The 26,356-nt window shown below is 46.6% G+C and overlaps 1 long non-coding RNA gene across 2 annotated transcripts; it reads right to left on the reverse strand.

Annotated features, from left to right (window-relative positions):
• Window positions 1–403: 403 nt before the first annotated feature.
• LOC111752661 (uncharacterized) lies at window positions 404–24,280 on the reverse strand. Of its 2 annotated transcripts, XR_010317992.1 has the most exons (6): window positions 22,284–24,280; window positions 18,229–18,330; window positions 8,200–13,523; window positions 2,862–3,038; window positions 1,967–2,099; window positions 404–1,128 (listed from the first exon to the last, which is right to left on the reverse strand). It is a non-coding gene; the product is annotated as an uncharacterized LOC111752661 (long non-coding RNA). The 2 variants fall into 2 exon arrangements; XR_010317991.1 differs by having other exon boundaries at window positions 404–2,099.
• Between the last annotated feature and the right edge of the window lie 2,076 nt (window positions 24,281–26,356).

The raw sequence follows: 26,356 nt of genomic DNA on the forward strand, positions 1-26,356 counted from the left end.
AAGTATCAGAGTTTGTAATGGTTTTGTTTGCCCTGCATATTTAGAGTAGTGCATGGCATAACTATAAAGAATTGTTCATTGAGTGAGCTCCACACGTCCCCAATAAGCCTCCAAGACAGTTTCAGTCCCACAAGTCATCCACCACCTTTGGTCTTACACATTGGGAAACAGTGATGATGAGACAAATCACACAACCATGTTGACTTTTTTTTTTTCTTAACTATAATTCATGGTCTCCTAACTCAGCTAGAACTCAGAGCCTTCCATCAAATCTTTCATTTGTGTTTGGTTAGCTCCTCTTTCCTGGCCCTCACTGCTTAGTTAAAATCTCCTCCCCCTCACTTATAGCTTCCTTGTAATATTTCAGTCCCTGATTCTCATAACTTTTTATTTCTATTTCATGGTTAAAAAAAGTGAGACTAAAAAAAAAAAAAAATTTTTTTTTTTATCAGGAATTACCTTTTCTATGTGTCTGCTTGGCTACTTACACACGTGTCTGCCTGTTTCTGCACCATCTCTGCATCCTCCCCACTCACATCAGAGGAGAAGGGGACGATACTCCCAGGTTCAAGGCTAATTCATTCAACTGCACCGTGAGCCCATGTCCATCTGCCTCTTTCTGTGTCTTCCAAGAGTCATGGTTGCCTTTTCCTATGTTTTAACCTCTCCCTCTCTGTTGGTTTCTCTTCTCACTTACAAATGTGCAAAACACCTTCCCATCCTTGAGCCCCTTCCCTCAGCTCTACCCTCACTCCCAACTACCATCAAATCTGTCTTCCTCTTTTTATACACACTTCTCCAAAGCAATTCTATTTGCTACCTCCATTTCCTCACCTGACATTTACTCCTCAAGTCAGTCCAAATGTTGTCTTGCCCCATTTGATCATAGTCTATCTAAGAGTATCAAAGGGAAATTATTTTATAGATGTGAACTGAAGCTCAGGAAGGTTATCAGTTATAAGTAGTCATGCTGGAAATCAGACCTAGGTTATACTTGTCCTAACATCCATGCTTCTCCATGATTTGATGCTGGTGGGTGGGGGCAGACTTGGAGACCTTAGATACCAGACCACCTGGAAAGGTAGGCTTTCTGGGGATGGGTGGTGGTGGTTGTGAAGGAAGTAGAAGCTGGAGGCAAGAACAACAGAATGGTTTCAGGTCATTGTTGTAATTCCTGCTTACCCTTCCCCAATACTTACTCTTCACTCCCCATAGTAAAACATAGCTCCAAACCTGCTGCCATTGAGTCAATTCTGACTCATAGCAACCGTACAGGACAGAGGAGAACTTCCCCACAGGGTTTGCAAGGAGTGGCTGGTGGGTTTGAACTGCCAACCTTACAAAACCCCATACACACTGTCTTCTTTATTATCTCATGTGCTTAACAGAACACATCGTAAGCACCCAGCAGTTATTTGCTAAATGCTTTAACAAATGACCAGGAGAGGAGAATACTAACAAGATTTGATCTTGGCTTTGCAAGTGGGCACAAAATTCCTGCCCTGGCCATCCTCCTTGGGTAGGAAAGTGACCACTCATGAGGTATTCCAGGACCTGATGAGCCACCTGGGTGAGTAGGGCAATGGGGAAGATGCCTTTGAGAGGCAGCAAGCCTGTGCACAAGGAGCCTTGGTGGCACAGTGGTTAAAGCGCTTGGCTGCTAACCGAAAGGCTGGTGGTTCAAAGTCACCAGTCACTCCATGAAATAAAGTTGTGGCAGTCGGCTTTCATACAGATTACAGCCTTGGAAACACTATGGGGCAGTTCTACCCTGTTGTATAGGGTTACTATGAGTTGGAAGTGACTCCACGGCAATAAGGTTTTTTTTTTTTTGGTATGCCTGTGCTCAGGCTCAGGGGCCAGTCAGGCCTGGGGTGTGGACTCTGGCAGGTTACTTTACTTCTTTAAAACTCACTTCTCTCATCTGTAAAACGGGAATAATAATGGTGTCTGTTTAGAGACTTACAGGAGACAACGTAGCCCAGTATCTGGTGCATAGTAGGCGCCAGGGAAACATTAGGTAGTACAGTTGCTGCTGGAATTGTTGTCATGCTTGTGATGGTGACGATGGCGAGGTTGATGATGAAGTAGGTGGTGTTCTGCCGTCAGAAAAGAAATGAGACAAATTCGCTATTGACTCAGTGAACTCGGTAAACAATTACTGAGCACCTCTTAGTGCCAGAAATTGTGCAGAATTCATTAGAACCAGTCCTTGCCAATGAGAGGGGAGCAGACAAGATTCTTCAAACCTGGAAATAACTGGAACAGTGAAGCCCCCTGGATGCGGTGGCTTGTGTGAGCCAACCCTTCCTAACAAGTGAACATTTGGCCTGTTCCAAGGCTGGCGAGAGCCTTTGTGGCTGGAACCCCAGGATCTCAGGGAGCTCCATTTCCTGCTCTTTCCAGAAAGAGGGCTGTCAGCAGTTTTGGGATTTATCTGCTCAGAGTTATGAGAAAGCCATGGGACACTCAGAGTCTGTCGTCCACCTGACTTTCGTGGGGTAAAGGGTCTTTGTGAGAGGAAAGTGCAGGCAGTGCTGCCCCTGGGAGGAGCACAAGGAGCCTTCTCAGGACAGGAGACGTTTGAGTGGTGAGGACTGTCGCCTGACAGAACAGGGAAAAGAGTATTTCTAAGCAGAGAGAAGAAGCATGTACAGCCGCAGAGGTGTGGGGAGGGGGCATGGCACAGTTGGGATCAGGGATTTTCACTGGGGAGACCCGGGGACTCCTCTGGGGTGCTGGCATGGCCTGGGGTCAGAATAGCAGGACAACCCCTCCCATGGAGCTACAGCCTCTCCAGGGGACACCAAGCCAGAGACATTTCCGTTTGGCCTCAGTTCTTCTGTGTAAATATCACTTACCACCTCTTTGCCAAGGACAATGTGATACGCTCTTGACAAGGGGCTGGCTGCAGAGACCTTTATTAGTTCCTAATTTAAACACAGCATCACCATGGCAAAAAGCTTCCACCATCCCTCACGGGGCTTCTAAGGCGACTGGAATCCAACTCGGAGGTAAAGTTGGGGTAAATGACGGAACTGAGTTAAGAAAGATAAAAACAAATATAAGAAGAAAAAAAAAATAGCTGCGCTAAATTCTCCTTTAGAGCATTACGATGTTTAAGACATAAATTGCATTAGCCCAGCCACACGGGGTGACTCTGCTGATAGGGAAGGAGGTGGCAGGGCCAGGAAAGAAAAGACTTGTGTCCAGAAATGCTCACACCTTTAGCTTTTCTGTACTTTTCAAAATGCCAATAAAAACAACTGTCCAAATGAGATTCAGATAGAATGATGGACGGAAAACCGAAGACCTGAGCTGAGTCCCAGCTCAGTGGAGGCCATCCACATAAGGCTCTGGCAAGTCTCTAACCCCGGAAGGGCCCCTCCATGCTGCCCTGCACTCACCATCAGGGCTCTGAGATCAGCCTTCTGCCGTCCAGTGGATGGACAGGGAGAATCTGAGAAGATGGTGATAGCCCATGTGGCGAAACGGACCAAATGGAAGGAACGCTTCTATCCGCCCAGCCAGAAAGCAGCACCATCTTCCTGAAAGCCTCTGGAGCTGCTGACTCCCAGCCCAGGGGGTGACCAAGGCCTGGGACCTCATGCACGCAGGGAGTGACCAGGGCCTGGGACGTCATGTGCCCAGCATGGTCTCCAGCCGCTCCCAGAGCAGTGCCCCGCCCCCAGCGGGAGCCGGGAAGAAGCGCTGGAGGATGCGGTGGCCCAGGGCGTGCACAGTGTGTGTGTTGGGGGTGCAGTGTTCTGACCTATTGGGGAGCGTGGTCTCAGCCTCTTTCCCAGGTCTCTCTGCGATTCCATCAACTGGCTGCACTGCACTGCCATCCTTTGGGCAGAAGGGGTCTCTCTAGGCGCAGAACACAGGTTCCCAAAGCACAGTCAAGGAAAGCTGCCCAGAGGGGCATCTTCTGATGAAGGACAAGAGCCAGGCTGTTTGAATATCCAGCTTACGCTCGCCATTAACTGTCACTCTGGGAGCCACTCAGTGCCCCTCGCTTCTCAAAGAAAACGCACCCTGAATTTGTTCTCCCTCTGAGAGCGTGTTTCAAGGTGCCTCCCCTCAGAGGACAGATTCTTGCCTCTCCTCCTGCACCCCCAAACACATCTGTCCTTTTTCTTTAAAATGTAATATGCAGAGGAGTACCAGATACAATTTGGAAGTTCTTCCTCTAAACTAAAATTTTCTCCTCTTGCCACAGGGTAATATCTACAATAATACACTAAGAATTTCAAGTAATAAGAATTAATCAATTTTAAAATGCAGTCAGTGTCCTCTTGGAGTCCCTGAATGGTACAAACTGTTAAGGCACTCAGCTGCTAACTAGAAGGCTAGAGGTTTGAGTCCACCCAGAGGTGCCTCGGAATTCATTTATGAACCAGAGTTGACGGCAACTGGTACTGATAAACCCAAAACCAAACCAAACCCATTGCCCTCGAGTCAATTCCAACTCATAGCAACCCTATAGGACAGAGTAGGACTGCCCCACAGAGTTGGTACTGGTAAGTGTCCTCTAAAAAAACCAGTTGTCTATTGAATCATTTCTAATTCATGGCTACCCCATGTGTGTCAGAGTAGAACTGTACTCCATAAGGTTTTCGATGGCTGATTTTTCAGAAGTAGGTCTCCAGACCTTTCTTCCAAGGTACATCTGGGTGGCCTGAAAGCTCCAACCTTTCAGTTAGCAGCTGAGTGTGTTAACAGTTTGTACCGTCCAGAGACTCCAAGAGCACTCTTGGTCATCTCTTTTTACTGATTCCCCATTCTATGATAACTTGTACGCCTAGATGCCAAGTAATTCAGGTTCTCTCTCCCCCCTAACGGTGAGAATTACGGCTTAGTCCAGCTCAGTTTAGGCCCATTGTACTCTGCATGCATTGTCCGTTCTCATGCTATACCTGATTGTGTGAGAAAATGTAAGCGCTGAGTTATACAGTGGACAAGTGAGTCCAGAGTGGGGATCAGAACCTTTGGGAGCTTCCAGACCACGTTTCTGCCTGCAAATCTCTTTGCTGACCACATTGTAAAGCGATCCTTAACCAGCCTTACTGCTAGGAAGGGCTCCAAGAGCCGTCACTAGGGGGCAGAACTGAGCCAAGAACCCAAGGGTCTTGGCCTCCCTCCTTGCACTCCGTGACGTTTTCCATTTCTCCTAAAGAACAGATGATGATGTAAGTGTCGTTGAACTGGAGATGCCCCTAAGGATTTTAAGGATCACCAACCCCTTCCTTTAACTGATGAGACAATATCCTGGGAGAGGTGAAGTAATTGACTTGCCCAGTAGATTCCATGAGACTCTTAGGTCAGCAGAGCACATATACTAGATAGTGCCTTAGAGGGCATTTTCATGAACCCATTCCACAGATGAAGAAACTGAGCCAAAGACAAAATGTTTTGTCCAAGGTCACACATAGGAAAGTGGTGGACCAAGAATGGGAACCTAAAAGTTATTAAAAAAAAAAAAAATTATAGCTACTATTTATTGGGTGTTTATTATGTGCCAGCTCCAGCGCTAGAGAGTATATATTTTTCTTTCCAATCCTCAGCGGACTGAAACATAGCAACTATCGTGAGGATGGTGTAGGGTCAGGCAGTGTTTTTTTCTGTTGTATATGGGGTTGCTGTGAGTCAGAGGCGACTCAAAGGCACCCAACAACAACAACAGTATTCTGTATTATCCCCATTATACAGAAAGAAAAACAGAGTCAGAGAGGTTAAGTAATTACTCTGTCCTGGAATTCAACCCAAGGCCTGGTTTATGCCAAAGCCCACAGTCTTTTCTGCTGATGGGCAGAGAGCCCGACGGTGTCAGAGCTGGGTTAGTAGCGAAGCTAACTGGCCTTACTGTGCACCACATGGCCTTTCTGCCAGACTTGTCTCGGTGGGCTCCACAGGGCTTCAGGTTCTTCACCCTATCCTCTTCTACTGCACCCCTCCCTGTAGGCCTTCAGGGGGCGCCATTTAGCTGTATTAACCAAGCTCTGGGCCAAAGGACTTCAGTACAACTGGAAATTACCCACGGTGAAAGAAAAAAAAAAAAAAAAAAAAGAAACACTGGAAGGGTAAAATTCAAACTGCTAAGATTTTTGCCTTTATGGCAAAACAGCTCTTCAAAAACAAAATTGCTCCCCTGCAGGAATGAGCGAACTCTTCAGAAGTCAAGGTTATTTTAACGCGTTGTTTTTTCCTTTGCTTGGTGTACCCTAAAAAGAAAACTACAAAAAAAATAAAAAGCTACCTTAAAAACAAAAACAAAACCAGAAAATCTCTGGAGACAGTATCGGTGTCAGAATCTGCAGGCTTCACCTTGTCAGGGAAGGTGTTCTAAAGCCCCGGCTCTTGCCCACCAGAGAGAATAAAATAAATGTTTAACTCTGATGAATGCTGACAGGAATCTAACACGTCAGAGAGAATGGAAATCCTGGAAAGTAATTGGGACCAATTTCCCTTTGCTTATTTGCCAACCTGAGGCTCCAAACTGGGCGGGTGCCCTGGAAGTTTCCAGCAGGAAAGGCAAAGTATCCTGAACTCGGGACCCCAGATAGCCCAGACCCGTGACACTGCCACGGCCACGGCCACGTCCCCGCCTGACCCTCTGCTGCCAGCCTCTGCTGTCAGTCCCCCACTGTTAACAGCTCGGGCCTGAAACCAGCAGAGCTCTTGGAGAGCTGTCAAAGGTCCGGTGATTACCCTTTAGCCCGTGAACAGTGAAAAAGTGTGAGATTGCTGTTTGTCTCTCTCTCCTCTCTGGCACAGGGCGTAAGCTGAGCAGGGGAGAGAGCTGCCCTACCCTAGAGGAAACTCTTCAAATCCCGGTCCTACTTCTGGAAGTCGCTTGACAGACATTTTCTGACCATCTCTGAATGAAGGAATCTGCAAGTACGTTATTAGCTCATTGGACCCCCACACCCCGCCAAATCTCTGTGATCCTCTCTGCTTTTAGGGCACAGAAGGGTAAGGCGACTTAACAAATGTCACACAGCAACTACACTGGCTACATCAAGATTCCAGCTGTTTTGATTGAAGTCCCCCAAAGCCCAAGCCAAACCAGTTGCCATCGAGTCGATTCCAACTCATGATGACTGTATGTCCAGGGGCCTTTAAGTGACCAGACCCTCAACTCTGGCTGAGCAGCAGCCAAGGGTGAAAATCAAATTCACTGGCTTGACTGGCTATCTCCCCTCACCTTTTGCAGGACTTCCCAGTGGCGCACTGGTAGATAGTGCTTACCCCGCCCCTCTGAGCTCTGCACCTGCCATTATCCCCCACCCCTACTCAAGTCTCCTCTACTGTCCAAAGCTCACCATATCCAGAAGGCCCGCGCTCCTGGCGAAATGGTGCAGATCAACCTGGTGGGACATGAGGTGCGCTCACAAGGCCTCTCAAGACCTGCCCGGAGTCCCCCATTCTAGTCTGAGCCCTTTTGGTCTCATGCTCACCACCCGTCTCCTGCAGCCCTGGTCTGGATCCTTCCTCTCTCTCTGTGTGATGCAAGCGCTCATTTAGTCCCTGTGGGCAACAGAACATTTTCCATTTTCTAAGGTCTTCACTTGCATGGTTCGGTGACTTAAATTACATTCATCATGTTGTTCAACCATCACATTGTCAATGTCTTAATGCCATTCAATTTACAGCCGCTTTCTTTAAGAATTAGGAGTAACAGGCAAATGCACAGAGACCAACGTTTATTAGTGGTTCCCTGAGGTGGGAACGGGGAAGCCATCATTTAGGAAGCTTTGGTTTCTGATTATGGTGATGGCAAACATGCCAATGGATATTGGCGATGGTTACACAATATGGTTAATGTAATTGGTGTCGCTAAATTGTACACATGAAAAAAGGTGAATTGGCAGATGTTGTGTTATACGTGTTTACAACAATAAAAAAGATATTTGAAACAAATAAAAAAAGAAGTAGATCAGAAGTGAACAGCAAAATTAGAAAGAGGAGGGTCAGGGATCAAGAAAAGGAAAGGAGGAAGGGCTACCTTTCAGCTTCACTTAGGGCAGAGCCTGGTCCCCAGCGATTGCAGCGTGTTCACATACATGGGGTCCTGGTGTCTGCTTCCAAACAACCAGCCCTGACTACCAGAGCAGGGTGCAACACTGAGTTGAATGTCAGTTATCCACCACATGAACACTTTGGTGTCTCCTAGGGTGCTCTGTTTTTCTGTCGTACCTTGTGGGTGATCACTGAACGCTCGTTGGTGGTGATGAAGACTCAGGCTCTCCCACAGAAAATGCCCAGCTCTGTTCTCAGGAGGTCTACCATGGAAGTGATCTTCCTTAAAAGAACTCTAAAAAAGAAAACTAACCTTATAAAAAATAGCTTATAAAAAAGACAAGTCCACCTGCTTTTTGGGAAATAAACAAGATGGCGTTAATTGTTTGCAGCCTTAGGCTGGGTTCTTTCCTCCTTTGTTCATTTATGAAAAGTTTTTGCTTCTCGCCTTGAAGAAGGGCCTTCACGCCTCCCTCTGAATTTGTTCCGTTCAGCTTCGGGGAACTCTCTCAGCATCTCTCAGAGATGCACTCTTTAGGGCTTAGGTCCTGGACAGCCTTCATGCGGTGACTACACTGCCACCCATCAGTGACGCGAATTCAGTGGGTGCCCAGAGGGAGGGGTGGCCCTGTGCAAGACATCTGAGCAACGTCCAGGGTCACTGCGCAACCCCAAACACACACAGCCCCAGCAAAAAGTGGCCTGGTGTGTTTTTTTTCCCAGGCAGGTCCTAGTCAGTGACCTGGGGCACTGCAATATCATGCAGGATTCTCTCCTCATCACTGTCCCTGATCCTTCCCCCCGTGTTTCTGCAGGGTGGTCCTGAGAAGAGCTCAGTGACTGTCTGCAGGCAGTTGTTCACCAGCAGCTGGTGTGTGGTGGTTCCTGAGCTCCCTTGGGATACAGACACTGGGGACAGAGGAAGGGGGTGATGGGGCACCCTTCTGTCTCCCCTTTTTCTTCCCACTGTTCCCACTTGTGTGGCTTTCCTTTTCATCTCTTTCTCCCACAGGTGATAAAGTCTGTAAACCACCTCTCCCACAAATTTTTCCAACAAGATAAAGGAGGACTGGCATGCTATGCTACTTCTGGTGGTCATCGTTGGCAGGATGCCAGAGTAGACTGTTAGAAAATTAGCAAGAGGAATTATTGGCTCCACACACAACAGAACGAAATTCTGCCCAGTCCTGCATTATCCCTGTAGTCCGTTGCCAACTGGATCGTTGTGATCCATAGAATTTTCATTAGCTGATTTTCAGAAGTAGGTTGCCAGGCCTTTCTTCCTAGTCTTAGTCTGGAAGCACCACTGAAACCTATTCCACATCATAAAAATACACAAACCTCCACTGATAGATGGATGGTGGCTGCACATGAAGTGCATTGGCCAGGAATCGAACCTGGGCCTCTCACGCTGACCATTAGCCCACTGCCGCTGTTGAGTTGACCCTGACCCGTATTGACCCTATAGGATCGAGTAGAAGTGCCCCACAGGGTTTCCAAGGAGTGGCTGGTGGATTCAAGCTAACCTTTTGGCTAGCAGCCGAGCTCTTAACCACTGTGCTACCAGGGCTCCAGGTCTCCCACGTGGAGGGCGAGAATTCTACCACGGAGTCACCACTGCCCTCACAACGAACGGAGAGGGTGGTTTTTTTGAGCTGTGAGGAGGAACTCTGCTCAGATCTGGCTGGCCTGCAGACGTGGCCAGGGCTCACGGCCTCCGTTGTGTCCAGGGCCCTGAGGTGGCTAAGCCACCTCTGCACTCCACCAGCGTCCACGGTGCCCGCAGTGCCTGTCAGGGTGGAGGGAGCTGGGGCGTGGGTGGGCGTGCGGAGGGCCTGGCAAACCCCAGTGCTCCCTGAGCCTGCTGTTGCATCTGCTGGATTGGAGCCTTGGCAGCCAACCCCACCCGCTTAACAATTCATGGCACCTCATGGCTCTTTCCTTTTCATTTTATTTAGTAACTGGGTTCAGCCCAGGAAACCCTGGCTCCCAATCCTTGAGTGTTTTGACTCAGGGACCGTAAACTGTCTGATTTCTTGGACAAACACAACCTTGAGGAATTTTCTGTCTACACAATGGCTGGGCTGTGCAAATGTCATGGCGCCCCATTCAGGCCACGGAGGCTTTTTTTTCTCCTTCCTACCGACGTCAATCTACTTAAAATAAGTATTCCCTTTGGTTTTGGGGGCCCTTTCCTTTGGATGACTCATGTTTATCCCTGGGATTAGAAAGCAGCTGGGAGCCAGGGAGAGGGTTTGTCATGACTCCGACACAGAGCAGGGGGAAGAGACTGGGCTAAGAAATCCAACCCGCATTTTAGATTTTGGCCACTCCAGGGTTTATCGCTGGTGTAAAGATTTCACCCCTTTACTGTATGGGGCCCGTCTACTGTACGGATTTTCTTGATGGGGTGGCTACTGGCTGCCTCCCTACTCCAACCTCCCCTCCCCCACACCCCAAGCAGTACCTGGAATCATCTCTATGAAGCAAGCCTGTCATGTTCCTACCCCTCAGGGGACTCCCGGTAAAGCCCCACTACTCGGGCTGCCACAGTGAGCCCTTCACAACCTGGTCACACGCCTTCTCGGTTTTATGTCCGTCCCTTCCACAATGCTGTTCACGCCGCAGCCACCCCAGGCCTGCTGGGCCTCTGCTCAGTGACTTTGCATATGTGGTTCACTCTGCCCTAAATGCCTTTCCCCTGCCTCGCTGGATTCTTACTCACCCTTAAAGACCCATTCCAACTCGTATGCCCTCCGCAAGGCTTCTTAAAGACGGGGTCCCACTCCTTCCTGCCTACCTCCATCCTAGCACTTTCTGCACTGTACCTGGTGACCGGTTTTCCCATCCATCCAGATATATTGATAAGTTACTATCATCATTAGGATTCCAATCCAAACAGGCTGCTAACTGTTTATTCTTTTTCTTCTCTTCCTTTCTACCTCCTCCTCCTTCTTCTTCGTCTCCTTCTCCTGATAATATTATTTTGAAACCTTGGCTGGGTCTAGCAAGAAAAAATAAGGCACCTGGAATTCTAGAAAAGAAAGGATAATGATGTATTATCAAACTATCTGCCATGCCTAGACACTGATTGGGTGCTTTGTGTTTGCAATTTCACTTAAACATTACAACCGTATTGTTTTCCCATTGTCACCAAAGAAAGATGGAGGCTTAGCAAGTTCAAATAACTTTCTCAGTTAGCAAAGGACATGATTCATACTTAGAGATTTCTGACCCCAAATCCTGTATTTTTGTTTTTGTTTTTTTTTAGCTACCCCGTATAGCAACTGCACAGAGGGCAGTGGTGGTTCAGTGGTAGAGCTCTCACCTTCCTTGCTGGAGACCCAGGTTCGATTCCTGGCCGGTGCACCTCATGTGCAATCACCACCCGGCTGTCAGTGGCGGCTTGCATGTTGCTAGGATGCTGAACAGGTTGCAGAGGAGCTTCCAGACTAAGACTAAAAAGAAAGGCCTGGCAATCTACTTGTGAAAATCAGCCAATGAAAACCCTGCGGATCACAATGGTCCAATCCTGTTTTGCATGAGGTTGCTGTGAGTCAACGGCTGACTCCACAACAACTAAAAACAACAAGAAGCAACTTCTCAGTGACTCAGCACGTGGACCCAGGACTGAGAGAAACTGGGTCCTTGGCTTAGTTCTCCTCTTAACTTACCGTGAGAACTTGACCTTCTGCACCTTCATGACTGTGAGATGCAAATGATAACGTTACATGCCATCCTCAGATGGCTACTAAGTGCAGTAGAAGCAAAACTAATTGTTTGCAAATGTTAGCCTTCCTAACCAGTGAGGCAAGAAGGACTTTGCACCCTTCTCCACCCTTATCCTTTATCCCACTCCCAAATTTATTGTGCTTTCCTGGTCAAATAAATTTATCCCTGGGGAAAGCTGGCTGCAATTAGTCTGAGTTGCTAGGTAAAACCAGGAGAGGCATGGGGGGTGGGTCTGGTAGGTTTTGGTGGTATAAGAATGCTTAGAAACCGTGTGGAGACCAGGTAATGCTGAGTGCAGGGTGGGAAACACTATGTCAGCAGAGGGTAGAGGGATATGGCAGTCGGCGGGAAGGGAACATGGTGGCCATGCGTGGCGTGGGTAGAGTAAGACAAGGTCCAGGCAAAGGGGTACTGAGCAAGGACCCAAAGTTTTGGGGTCCTGATGATACACATACTCTTCAGTATCAGCATGACTGTTGTGGAGCCTCCTGTGCTCTGGCATCTGGTCCTTTATTCCTCTCCTTTCATGTAGGGTAAAATCCACTGGAATTCATCTTTTATATTTTTTACATGTCTATTAATTTTTTTTTTTTCTTATTAAAGGGCCTACTGCACACAAGGCCCCAGGGAAGACATGGAATTGTAAGACACAGGCCTGAGGTTGGGAAGAGAGAAATATAGATTCCTACGCTAAGTCTTTTAACCATGATTTATGCTTTACTATGGTTTGGGGGAAGATGACAGGGTATGGGGAGACAAATGAATTTATGATATGTCAGGTGGTGATAGCTGCTATCCAGAGAAATGTCACAGGTAAAGGGTGAGTGGGTAGGTGATGGAGGTGTGCTGTTTTATGTAGCTCGGCCAGGGAAGGACTCGCTGAGAAGGGGACATACCTGAACCAAAGCCAGAACCTAGCGAAGGTGTTTATTGCTGTCCATGGGTATGATGACCTTACTCCCATTATGGAAAATAGCATGCGTGGTCTACCAGCTAGGACCCTTTGAAACTGGGTCTTTCCCAGAAAACCCAGTATGGGTTGGTGCCCTACTGGCCTGATAGCACACCTTAGTCCTCTGGTATCTATTAATGAGCTGCTACATTCTGCTGGACCTTTTCCTGTGGTTAAATGGTCATTGAGCAGCAATGAAGCCAGCTCCCAGAAGTAGCAGCCAGCGTTGTGCTCTCTGGTCTCCCAGTCCCCCTCTTTTAACACCAGTGTCTTAGTGTCATCCTGAAAATGACTACAGCAGGTTACACCAAGAGTTCATTAAATGTGTTGTTGCTGTGTCTCCAGACCCACAGCACCTGCCTCTGCTTTGGCACACTTCCCTCTTCCTAAGTACCCACCCCATCTAATTTTAAAAACTTCTTGTTTGGGGCATAATTCTATCTCACCATATCACCCCACTTATGCTGAAGTCAAGAAACGGCTGTTTTGTCAAAGCTGACTGATGCCCAGAACATGTCTCTGAGCGTCTACCCACCTCTTTTCTTCAAAAACAGGAAGTCACTTCATGCCAGTGTAAGTCGGCCCAACATCCAGGGGTTTGGGTTTCATTAGAGCTCAGAAAGTTGGTTTAGAACTTGGCAAAGTAGGTCTGTCTTGGACCTGACCACTTTCTTTTTGCCATCTTCCAAGCTCCTAGATTTTTCTCGCTGCCTTGACCCTCACTGTCTGGTTCAGGCTTCAGTGCTTGGGCAAGATCTTGAAGGAAGGAGGAGCCTCCTGAAGATTTGCAGAGCAGGCTCTGCTGGTGCTCAGGGATCTGTGGGGGTTGGGATAAAGGACAAGGTGGCAGATCATGGAATCCATTTGTGATTTTTATTACTTGGTTGATTCTGCAGGCCCCTGGGTAGTGCAAATGGTTTGTGCTCATCTATTAACCAAAAGGTTGGGGGTTTGAACCCATCAGTATCACCGTGAAAGAAAGGCCTGGTGATCTGCTTCCAAAAAGATCACAGCCAAAAAAGAAGCCCTATGGAGCAGTTCTACTCTGTAACACATGGGGTCACCATGTGTCAGAATCAACTTGACGAAACAGGTTTGATTTTTTTTTGGGGGGGGGGGGTTGATTCTGCAGTCTCAGATCCAAAGTGATACATTTATATATTCCATCATTAAGAATGAAAATATTGTGAAAATATCAACTTTGCTTTTCAGGAGAATTGCTTTTTAGCTCTGTCCTCAGCTGTGAATGTTATTTTCCGGTTGATTAAGACATAAACACAATAACTTAGGCAGCTGGTGGTCAGGGAGGAAAAAAGGAGCGTGTCCAAAGAGCCAGCCCTGGCAGAGTGCGCTCACGTCAGGCAGGATAAGAACATTCTTCCTAATACATGGGCGAGGTCTGCATTTACCTACCAGTGGGCCAGGGACACCATGTCCCAGATACCTGACTAGCATAGCTTTTCCCCTTCTTGGCTGCCATCATGCTGGTCCAGGCCACATTCTCTGCTCCTCCCACTCTTCTCCTTATATCCACCCATCCCAATCTCTCTTCTTCTTCTAAATCTGAAATCCTCTCTGTGAAAATACACCCAGAATAATGAGCCACCATCTGTCTGTCAGTTTGTCATACTATAGTGGTTTGGGTGGTGCTGTAATGCTGGAAGGTATGTCACTGGTATTTCAAATACCAGCAGGGTCACTGATGGTAGACAGGTTTCACTGGAACTTCCAGACTAAGACTAGGAAGAAAAGACCTGGAGATCTAGATCTACTTCTGAAAATTAGCCAAGAAAAACCCTATGGGTCACAACAGAGTATTGTCTGATATAGTGCTGAACTATGAGCCCCTAAGTTGTAAGGCACTTCACAATAACTGCAACAATAAACTTGCTCATACCAAGATCGTGAAGATGGTGCAGGGCTGGGCAATGTTTCCTTCTGTTATACGTAGGGTTGCCATAAGTCGGACCCAATTTGATGGCAACTAACAACAACAACAAACAGTACTGATAGAAGGCAGGAATAATGAACAAATAGTTCCCTTGCTCCATCATTGATGTCACTGATAAGATACTCCTGTCCCCTCCCCTACCATTTGACCATCGGAAACAGAAAAATGTTATAACATTGAAAGGAATCCAAAGATGAAATTTGTTGTTAGGGAGGAGAGGAAGGAGTTTAAGTGGAGATTCAACAAACCCAAGAAAGGGATGTATGGGAGAGATCGTGCTAAGTGATCTTTGAGGCCTGCTGCCTCTGAGGGTCTATGTCCTTTCTCCCTCTCTTTCCGTTCAGGTACGTCCTGGTGGATACATCTTTCTTCTCCCAGCTCTTCACTGCTGTGTTATCTACCCCAGACCCTCTTGGGACTCCAGTATGTATGTGCCTTCTTGGAAGTGAGGACTCCAGGCTTCTCCAGGCTCTGAAACGCTTTCAGGCTAGGAGGTGGGATGGCTGGCTGGGTACTACAGCTTCCTCCCTGAGAGACGTGAAGAACGCTCCGAGCTTTGTCCTGGGACTTCCACTGAAGTCATGTTTTAAAAACAAATCACGTGTGATGCAACATGAGCCGACCACCGAGCAGAGAGATGCATAGGTTCTCAGGCTCCGGAACCCTATGGGACCTTGCTATAGGGCCGGCAGCCTGGGAAACTGGCCTGGAAGTTTTATGGAGTGACTAATATCCTGCAGGGACCACTCAGGTCCTAGGACTTGCATCGGGGTCAGCAGACCAGCCCCCCCACCCGCTCTGAGCAACACCCCTGGGATCATTCATGTCCATCTGGAAGACACTCATCTCTGAATAGAATTAAGGAGTTAGTTCTCCTTCTCACCTCTCACCCGGACGTGTGATTTACGCTCCATTTTATAGTTTCTGTTGGGAAATCCCAATGCATCTAAAAGACAAGCAGCGATACTCAAGCTGCAGCTGAATGTGTATGTGTGTTGGGGGCAGGGAACTGTGCTGATAAAAGGAGAGAGAGAGAGAATGTAGAAGGGAAATTGCCAGGAACCTGGGTCTCCAAGTCTTAATGTTGTTATTGACTGTTATTAAATTGATTCCAACTCACAGCAACACCATGTGTTACAGGGTAGAACTGCTCTGTGGAATTTTCTTGGCTGTGATCTTCACAGAATCAGATCTCCAGGTCTTTCTTCCAAAGTACCACTGGGTTGGTTTGAACCACTAGCCTTTAGGTTAATAGTCGAATGCTTAGTTCTTTGGGCCACGAATCTACCAAGGTTTAATACTGTAATATTACAATTAATGTTCCTACCACATGTGATATAAAACGACAATATTCAATTTAATTTACTTTTTATAGTTTTGATTATTGAATTTGAGGAAACAATGTCACAGAAAAAAATCCTATCTCCCCCATTTGGGGGCACTGGTAGCAGGGGACGTGATGTGTTTTATTGTTTTTTTATAGGTCATTTCTGACCTGGAGGCATGCTCTCCATGGCCTAGCCTATTGTGGGGGCTGATTTCGTTATTTGCTGTCCATGGGTCAAAGGATCTCCAAACCCCTAATTGCTCTTGCCCTGGAAGCACTTAATTTCACACCACCCTGGTGAGTGGGTGAATTTACACAGCGTGGTTATTATTCTTCTGAGTTAAGAACTGTTAAGGTTGGAGCTGGAAAGGCCTAGGGAGGCAGAGTGGTCAAGTGAAAACGACCAGGTTTTGGATGTCACTAAAACGATTTTAAATCCTGACTTACTGCCCTCATGACTCTCTCTAACCCTTTTGAGACTCAGTTTCTGCCGAGGGAACGCAGCAGCGTCTTTGAAGGCCTACTATGCCGCACTGCGCGTGGCCCTTGTTCAGCAAATAAAGCCTCATTCTACTTGGTATGATCACCTCATTTTGCCGATGCGAAGCTAGAGCCCAAACGAGGGGCTTGGGTATTTTGTATCGGAGGGATTTGGTAAATACTTGTTGAGTAGAAGTAAGTGATTTGCCCAAGGTGACAAGCTACTCAGGGCACAAGAACCCAAGTCTCTGGATGCAAACCCAGGGCATTTAGGTCCAATTTCCCCCTTGTTCCTGAACTCACTTCCTCCCTATTTTCAGTCATAGAGACCCCAGGGGCTTCACTCAATCCCTTCTTCCCGAAGCTCATTCTGAGGATCTGATGTAGAATCAAGTGTGATTAACTGGAGCTGCTTCCCTGGGACCAGTCACCCAGCTGGTCTGACTACAGCTCCCTGGTTGTAGCAGCTGGAGGCTGGGCCGGGGTGGGGTGGGGAGAAGGAAAATGCTGTCCAGAAGAGGAACTCACAGACACACCTCTCCCACGGCAGGCCTGGCTGGAGGTTGATAAGCCATCTTTAGAGATGGAGAGGGAGGGACTGTCTGCCTCTGCTTCCTTGCAAAACCATGACTCAGGAATACTGTCCACATCCTCAGGATGGCAGAGAGCTAAAAATAAATCAGGAAAAATACAGTCCAGAAGAGCCCAGTGAGGAGGTGGGGGGCGGGGGGAGGGAGCTCAAGAAAGCCGAAAGGAAGGAGGCCCGAGATGGAGGGGTGCCATCTCGGGGAAGGCGGGAGAGAGAGAAGAGGAGATGCTCAGAAGGAGGCGGGGGGACCACGGGTGGGATTAGAGTTGGAAGAGGAGATACAGTGAGGAAGGAGAGTCCTGGAGAGAAGCTGCCTCCTGTAATCACACGTGAATAAAACCTTTCAAATGGTCAAAAAGCCTGGTTTGTTCCAGGTCAGCTCCTCTGCTCCTTGTCCTAGCTGGGCACGTCCCCACCTCTCAGTGTGGCTGCAGCCCTCCCCGCCTCCCCTTCCTCCTGCAGGGATGCCATCGGTGCCCTGAGCTATCAGTCCTCGCTGGCAACCCCACATCTGCATCTCTGACTCTCATCTCTCAGCAGGGTTTGGTTCAGCACCTTCAACTGCCTAACCAGTGGTTTTCAAATGTTTCTCTGCAGAGCCCTTGAGATCTGGGTGGGGAAGGGGCACTGAAGGGGGGGGTGCCAGGCACCCCCATTTTTAAACCAGAACATTTCCCTTTTATCTATTTTATATAGGTTTCCTTCTAAGACTTTGTTTGAAAATCAGGTTCTGCTCCCTAAAAAGGGGAAAGGAGGGAAGTCTTTGCTTAGGGGGCACTGAGTTTCTGTTAATGGTGGTGGAATAATCTGGAAAAACCTAGTGGTGATGGTTGTACAACATGAAGAACATAACCAATGTCACTGAATTGTATACATAAAAAAATATTGAATTGGCAAATGTTTGATATATATATATATATTTATCATAAAAAAAAAAAAAAACAAACAAAACCACTTCAGTGTGCCCACCGTGTCTCATGAAAAACCATCTGAGCAGAAGTCACAAGGCCCTCCTGAACAGGCCCACTGCCGACATAAGCCAACACTGTGGCAAGCCAGTCTCTCTAGGCTGCCTGGCCTCCCCCTGTCTTGACACAGACCCTGTTCAGTCCTGCGATTCTCCTCCCTGCTTTGGAATGTTCTCACTCTCATTGAACTACCCAGGTCTTACTCACCCGGTGGATTTCCTCAAATCCCACCTTTACTGCTTCCTTCTCCAGGACTCCCCTGGTTGTTTTGGCCCGTCCCTTTGCCTGAGTGTACGCCATCTTCACCATCTGTAATACATAGCATGGAGTCCCTGGTGGTACAAATGGTTAATGAACTTGGCTGCTAACTGAAAGTTTGGAGGTTTGAGTCTACCCAGAGGTACCTCCGAAGAAAGGCCTGGTGATCTACTTCTGAAAAAGCAGCCATTGAAAACCCTGTGGAGCACGGCTCTGCTCTCACACACATGGGGTCACCACGATTCAGAAACTGACTCGAAGGCAACTGGTTTTAATACACAGCATAGCCCTTTTGCACACAGGCTAACCCAAAGCCTGGCGTGGCCTGGCATGGGGCCTGGCCTCCCTGTAGTGTGCTGGTGCAGACACTGCTCCCAGCTCTGAGCTGGGGTGTCCTCAGGCCTCTGGTCTTGTAAAGCTTAATTCTCTTCATCACCCCATTTTCCTAAGGCTCAGCTCACCTCGTTCTTCAGAGCAGTCTCAAGGTACCTGCAGGCCTCGACTTTACATTTACACATCTATTGCTTTGACTTACTCTCAAGTTCTAGGGCCTGGACTCCATAAGTGAGTTTTACAGTCTCTCCGGGCAGACACCTTGTCTTTCCGTTTCCCACCTTCAGTGCGATTGCCTAGGCGCATTCTTATTTACTACACTCTATTCATATTTCGGAATCGACTCGACGGCACTGGGTTTTTTTTTTTTTTTTTTTAATTCATATTAGGAGTCCCTGGGTGGTGCAAATGGCGAATGATCTCAGCTGCTAACCGAAAGCCTGGAGGTTCGAGTCCACCTGGAGGCACCCAGGGAGAAAGGCCTGGCAATCTACTTCCAGAAAATCAGCCACTGAAAACCAATTGGAGTCTGGAAGCATTCCCCTTGAGAACGGGAACTAGGCAAGGATCCCCTTTATCACAACTCTTATTCAACATTGTGCTGGAGGTCCTAGCCAGAGCAATTAGGCTAGAAAAAGAAATAAAGAGCATCCAAATTGGTAAGGAAGAAGTAAAAGTATCTCTGTTTGCAGATAATATGATCTTATACACAGAAAACGCTGAAGAATCCACAAGAAAACTACTGGAAGAATTAATAGACGGGTTCAGCAAAGTATCAGGATACAAGATAAACATGCAAAAGATCAGCTGGATTCCTCCACAACAACAAAGAGAATGTTGAAGACGGAATCACCAAATCAATACCATTTACAATAGTTCCCAAGAAGATAAAATAATTAGGAATAAATCTAACCAGAGACTTAAAGGACCTATACAAAGAAAACTACAAGACAGTACTCAAGAAACCAAAGACCTAAATAAGTGGAAAAACATACCTTGCTCATGGAGAGGAAGACTCAACATTGTGAAAATGTCTATTCTACCCAAAATTATCTACAGATACAATGCAATCCCAATCCAAATTCCAATGGCATTTTTTATTAAGATGGAGAAACAAATCACCAACTTCGGATGGAAAGGGAAGAGGCCCCAGATAAGTAAAGCATTACTGAAGAAGAAGAACAAAGTGGGAGGCGTCACTCTACCTGATTTTAGAACATATTATACAGCCATAGTTGTCAAAACAGCCTGGTATTAGTTCAACAACAGATACATAGACCAATGGAACTGAATTGAGAATCCAAACGTAAGTTCCTCTACCTATGAGCTGCTGGTATTTGACAAAGGCCCAAAATCTGTTAATTGGGGAAAAGACAGTCTGTTTAACAAATGGTACTGGCATAAACTGGATATCCATCTGCAAAAAAATGAAACAAGACCCATACCTCATACCATGCGCAAAAACTAACTCAAAATGGGTCAAAGGCCAAAATATATAATCAAAAACAATAAAAATCATGGAAGAAAAAATAAGGACAGCACTAGGAGCCCTAATACATGGCACAAACAGTATATAAAACGTTACTAACAATGCATAAACACCAGAAGAAAAACTAGGTAACTGGGAGCTCCTAAAATCAAACACTTATATTCATCCAAAGACATCACCAAAAGAATAAAAAGACAACCTACAGACTGGGAAAAAGTTTTTGGCTATGACAAATCCAATCAGCATCTAATCTCTAAAATCTACATGATACTGCAAAACCTCAGCAACAAAAAGACAAATAACTCACTTAAAAAATGGGCAAAGAATATGAACAGAAACTTCACCAAAGAATACATCAGGTGGCTAACAGATACATGAGGAAATGCTCATGATCATTACCCACTAGAGAAATGCAACTCAAAACTAAAATGAGTTACCATCTTACCCCAGCAAGGCCGGCATTAATCCAAAAACACAAAATAATAAATGTTGGAGAAACTGGAACACTTATACACTGCTGGTGGGAATGTAAAATGGTACATCTACTTTAGAAATCAATTTGATGCTTCCTTAGAAAGCCAGAAGTAGAATTACCATATGATCCAGCAATCCCACTCCTTGGAATATATCCTAAAGAAATAAGAGCTCTCACATAAATAGATATATGCACAACCATGTTCATTGCAGCACTGTCACAACAGCAAAAAGATGGAAACAACCAAGGTGCCCATCAACAGATGAATGGATAAACAAATTATAGTATATTCACACAATGGAATACTATGCAACAATAAAGAACAACGATGAATCCTTGAAACATCTCATAACATGAAGGAATCTAGAAGGCATTATGCTGAGTGAGTTTAGTCACAAAAGGAGAGAGGGAGGGGGTATTCACTAATTAGATAGTATGCAAGAATTATTTTAGGCGAAGAGAAGGACAATATACAATACAGGGGAAATCAGCACATTTGGAGCAATACAAAAGCTAAGAAGTTTCCTGAATACAACCAAACACTTTGAGGGACAGAGTAGCAGGGGTGGGGGCCTGGGGACCATGGGTTCAGGGGATATCTAGGTCAATGGGCATGACAAAGTGTATTAAGAAAACCTTCTGCATCCTACTTTGGTGAGTGATGTCTGGGGTCTTAAAAGCTAGCAAGTGGCCGTCTAAGATGCATTAATTGGTCTCAACTCACCTAGAGCAAAGGTGAATGAAGAAGACCAAAGACACAAAGAATTTATGTGCCCAAGAGAAAGAAAGGGCGACATAAACCAAAGACTCCATCAGCCTGAGACAGGAAGAACTGGACGGTACCTGGCTGCAACCAATGACTGCCCTGACAGGGAACACAACAGAGAATCCCTAATGGAGCAGGAAAAAAGTGGGATGCAGACCTCAAATTCTAGTAAAAAGACCAGACTTAATGGTTCTACTGAGCCTGGTGGGACCCCAGAGGTAATGGCCCCTGGAATGTCTGTTAGCCCAAAACTACAACCATTCCCGAAGCCAACTCTTCAGACGAAGATTAGACTGGACTATAAGACATAAAATGATACTGGTGAGGAGTGTGCTTCTTAGCTGAAGTAGACACATGAGACTACGTGCGCAGCTCCTGTCTGGAGGTGAGATGAGAAGGTAGAAGGGGACAGGAGCTGGTTGGATGGACATAGGAAATACAGGGTGGAGAGGAGTGTGCTGTCACATTGTAGGGAGAACAACTAGGGTCACATAACAATGTGTGTATAAATTTTTCTATGAGAAACTGACTTGAATTGTAAATTTTCACTTAAAGCACAATTAAAAAAAAAAGTAAGACCACACACACACATGCACACGCACACACATACAAACAAAACCCTATGGAGCACAGTTCTACTCTGACACATACGGGGTAGCCATGAGTCAGAATCAACTCAGTGGCAACTGGTGTTCCCATTCATGTTAGCCTCCGTCCTCTTCCAGTCAAATCTTGTGCATGATACCTATCTCTACCATCATTGGCTGGGTGAGTCCTACTCGTGCTCAGCCCCAATATAAGCCACTTTCTAGAGGACCCTGCCCAGACTGAGTCCGATTCCCCTGTTACATGCCCTCTGACTAGCCTGTTCTTTTCTGTCATTGCACTGACCACCACTGCAGTTGTATGGGTAGTCACTTCCCCCAGGACCGCATACATACCATTAGGACAGAGACCTCATCTACGTGGTGCTCTGTGTTGCCCCAGCACTGAGTGTGTCCAACGTCTGGCTCTGTGTTATTGTTAGGTGCCATCCAGCCGGTTATGGCTCATAGTGACCCTATGTACAACCGGACGAAACACTGCCCAGTCCTGCACCATCTTCATAATCATTGTTATGCTTAAGACCCTTGTTGCAGCCACTGTGTCAATCTATCTCATTGAAGGCCTTTCTCTTTTTTGCTCACCCTCTACTTTACCAAGCATGATGTCCTTCTCCAGGGACTGATGCCTCCTGCTAACATGTCCAAAGTATGAGACATTTCTCACAATCCTTGCTCCTAAGGAGAATTCTGCTTATACTTCTTCCAAGATAGATTTGTTCGTTCTTTTGGCAGTCCTCGGTATAGTCAACATCACAATTTTTTTTTGCCAACGCCACAATTCAAAGTTGTCAATTCTTCAGTCTTTCTTATTTGTTGTCCTACTTTTGAGTGCATATGAGGCAACTGAAAACACCATGGCTTGGGTCAGGTACACCTTAGTCTTCAAGGCGACTTCTTTGCTTTTGAACACTTTAAAGAGGTCTTTTGCAGCAGATTTGCCCAATGCAATGTCTTTTGATTTCCTTACTGCTGTTTCCATGGGTGTTGATTGTAGATCCAAGTAAAATGAAACCCTTAACAGCTTCAATCTTTCCTCCACGTATCATAATGTTGGTTACTGCTCCAGTTGTGAGAATTTTTGTTTTATGTTGAGGTGTAATCTGTACAGAAGGCTGTGGTCTTTGATCTTCGTCAGTAAGTGCTTCAAGTCCTCTTCACTTTCAGCAAGGAAGGTTGTGTCATCTGCATAGCACAGGTTGTTAATGAGTCTTCCTCCAATCCTGATGCCCTGTTCTTCTTCGTTTAGTCCAGCTTCTCGTATTATTTGTTCAGCATACAGACTGCATAGGTATGGTGAAATGATACAACGCTGACGCATACCTTTCCTGACTTTAAACCACGCAGTATCCCCTTGTTCTTTTCAAAATACTGCCTCTTGATCTATGTACAGGCTCCTCATGACCACAGTTAAGTGTTCTAGAATTTACATTCTTCATAATGTTATGCATGATTTGTTATGATTCACACAGTTGAAGGCCTTTGCATAGTCAATACAACACTGGTAAACATCTTTCTGGTATTCTCTGCTTTCAGCCAGGATCCATCTGACATCAGCTATGATATCCCTGGTTCCACATCCTCTTCTGAATCCATTTTGAATTTCTGGGAGTTCCCTGTACATATAGTGCTGCAGCCTTTTCTGAATGATCTTCAGCAAAATTTTACTTGTGTGTGATATTAACAATATTGTTCAATAACTTCTGCATTCGTTTAAGTAACCCTTTTGGAGGATAGGCATAAATATGGATCTCTTCCAGTCAGATGGCCAGGTAGCTGCTTTCCAAATTTCTTGGTATAGATGAATGAGCACTTCCAGTGCTGCATCCATTTACTGAAACACCTCACCTGGTATTCTATCAATTCCTGGAGCCTCATTTACTGAACAGTTACAGTGGAAAGACTTTGGCTTTGACTTGGAGTTAGTGGCCGGTTGGTACCCAAGAATCCTGCCTTCCAAATACATAGCTGCAGTGGCATGCCTTTTGTCTTCAGGTTGGAGAGCCATCCCTCTCCTGTTGCATTTTCAAGAGCAAAGGAGCGCCTATTCGTTGCAATAGAAAAGCGGTCCTTAGCTTGAATTCTTCACTCCTCTGGTATTCGTGTTGTTGTTAGCTACCATGCAGTCAATTCCGATTCATGGCAACCCTTGTGTGCAGAGTAGAACTGTGCTCCATAGGGTTTTCAATGGCTGATTTTTCGGAAGTAGATCTCTTGGCCCGTTTTTCAAGGTGCCTCTAGGTTGATTTGAACAGCCAGTCTTTTGGTTAATAGTAGAGTACTTAACCATCTGTGCCACCTGGGGACTCTGCCTGGTATCCATAGCAGAGCTCATTTCCTAGCCCCCACCTTTCTCTGTCTCCTGCCTGTCCCCACCTTGGCACAGATTGGAGACAGCAGGCACACAAAGGACAAGGGTTTTGGTGTCTCCTCTCTGGGCCAGCTTCCTCTCTGTCTCCTGGCTCTGCAAGAAACTTTCTCGCCCTGCATATGGCAGCCAGAGGAGGAGACAGACCTGCAGATGGAGCTGGGGCTCAAGAAGGGGCAGAAACACAGTCACCCCAACAGGAGCACAGCCCTGGGGAAATCAGAGAGCTCAGAGCCATGCGGCGGGGAGGCGGGGTAGAAGGTTTGGAGCTCCCAGTAGAGACGTAGGAGATCAGTCATGTGGGACCAGCTTTCTAAGTCAAACTTTAGCTTGAGCAGGAAAGCACCATGCACTCTCCCATGGTCCATCCATCACTCATCCATCAGATGCTTACTGAGTGGCTCCTGGGGCTGAGGCAGCATCCTTCCTGTCCTTCCTGGATTCCCTGCCTATGAGGCATTCCGACACCAAAGAAGTCAGCACACTACAGATGGCTGGTGGTTCTCAGGGCTGTGGGAGGAATGAGCAGAGCCTGGAGAGAGGAGTGTAACCCTGCTTTGGACTGGCAGGTCAGACAGGAATCAGGTTGGCTAGTAGTTTCACCTTGTGTCCCTACCATCCTGAAAATTGTTCTGTCTTTTAATGTCTGTTCTTTATTGACTCATCTCTGACCCTCTCTCATTTACTCATTTCCTGTTTTCTGCCCCCTCTTGTTGCCGCTGCTTTCCAAGTTCTCTTACTACTGTTCCTTGTCTATCTTTGTTTTTTATCTAGTAAGAGCACGGCCGGATTACCCAAGAAGCAAGGTAGCACCAGCCCAACTGTGCCTTCCCACCAATCTGCAGTGCACAATTTCACCTGTCCGCCACCACATCAAAGATGCAGTGAAACCCATGTGAAATTGCTCACCACAGATTAGCAAGTAAATACAATTAAGTCTGTGCCTACCTTGCTCAGTGCAAGCTGGTGCACACCGTGCTTACTGGTTAGGACACCCCTGAAGAGCTTTGAGAACCTAGAGACTTTCCTTCTCCTTTTCACTTGGCTTCTTCCAGTGAAAGCCCCAAGTCCCAGGTTCTGGATTACCCCCAAAATTACCAGATCCCAGAGACTTTGAAGGTTGGAAGAGACCTTAAAGAGAAGCCTCCCAGTCCCCTGGTCTCTGTCTCTTTATGTCTCTGTCTCTCTCTCTCAGCCTCATTTGCTGTCACTCCAGTCTTTTGTCTCATCCATTTATTTCCTTACCTCCTGGGTTTTCCATCCTGTCTGCCCTGTAGGATGACAAGTGGTCACAGATAGGAAGGTGGAGTCTCTCTCCTTGGACCACTCATATGCTCCCCAGACATGTGGAAAGGTCTTGCTCTATTACCGCCTTTTTGATACAGGTCAGGCTGATTTGCCACAGCTCCATGCCTGTCCCTTCATCTTCCCTGTTTTTGTCGCATTCTCCTTTGTTCTGTCAAACTCCAGCAGAGGGAACCAGCTGATTTAATTTTTCTTTTCTGGAGAAGGCAGAACGCTGGGAAGGGAGGCACAGGAAAGTTTGGACAGCTTTTGGGTTTGTGATACAAAATACTTCAGGAGTAGGAAAACCACATTTAGTGTTGAGTGTTCTCTGTCTTCTCCGATATCAGGGCAGGCTAGGCTCAGTGGTTGGCTATTTTAGCAAGCCTGGGGTCCTCTGGAAGTGGCCTGGCTGGGATGTGAGTCACAGTTGGGCCACCGATGAGCTATGCAATCTTAGGAAAGCAGCTTTACCTTTTCGAGCCTGATTTCTTCATTCCCCAAATGGAGATAACATGGCCATTACTTCACAGGTTTTTGTGCTTGAGGACTGAATCTATTAAAGTATTTAAAGTACCTGGCACGGTGCTCTGGCACGGTGCTCAAGGCATCCCCCACCCCGCACTTCAATTATTAGGCACGGATTGAACACCTCACGTCCAGTTCTGCACATTGCACCAAGCCTCTACCATGAGTTTGGGGGATGCAAAGAAGGAGCATGGTTGGGAGATCCGGTTAGTGACGTAGTCCCCACCCCTGC

This window comes from Loxodonta africana, chromosome 15, assembly GCF_030014295.1.
Source record: "Loxodonta africana isolate mLoxAfr1 chromosome 15, mLoxAfr1.hap2, whole genome shotgun sequence".
Taxonomy (NCBI): domain Eukaryota; kingdom Metazoa; phylum Chordata; class Mammalia; order Proboscidea; family Elephantidae; genus Loxodonta; species Loxodonta africana.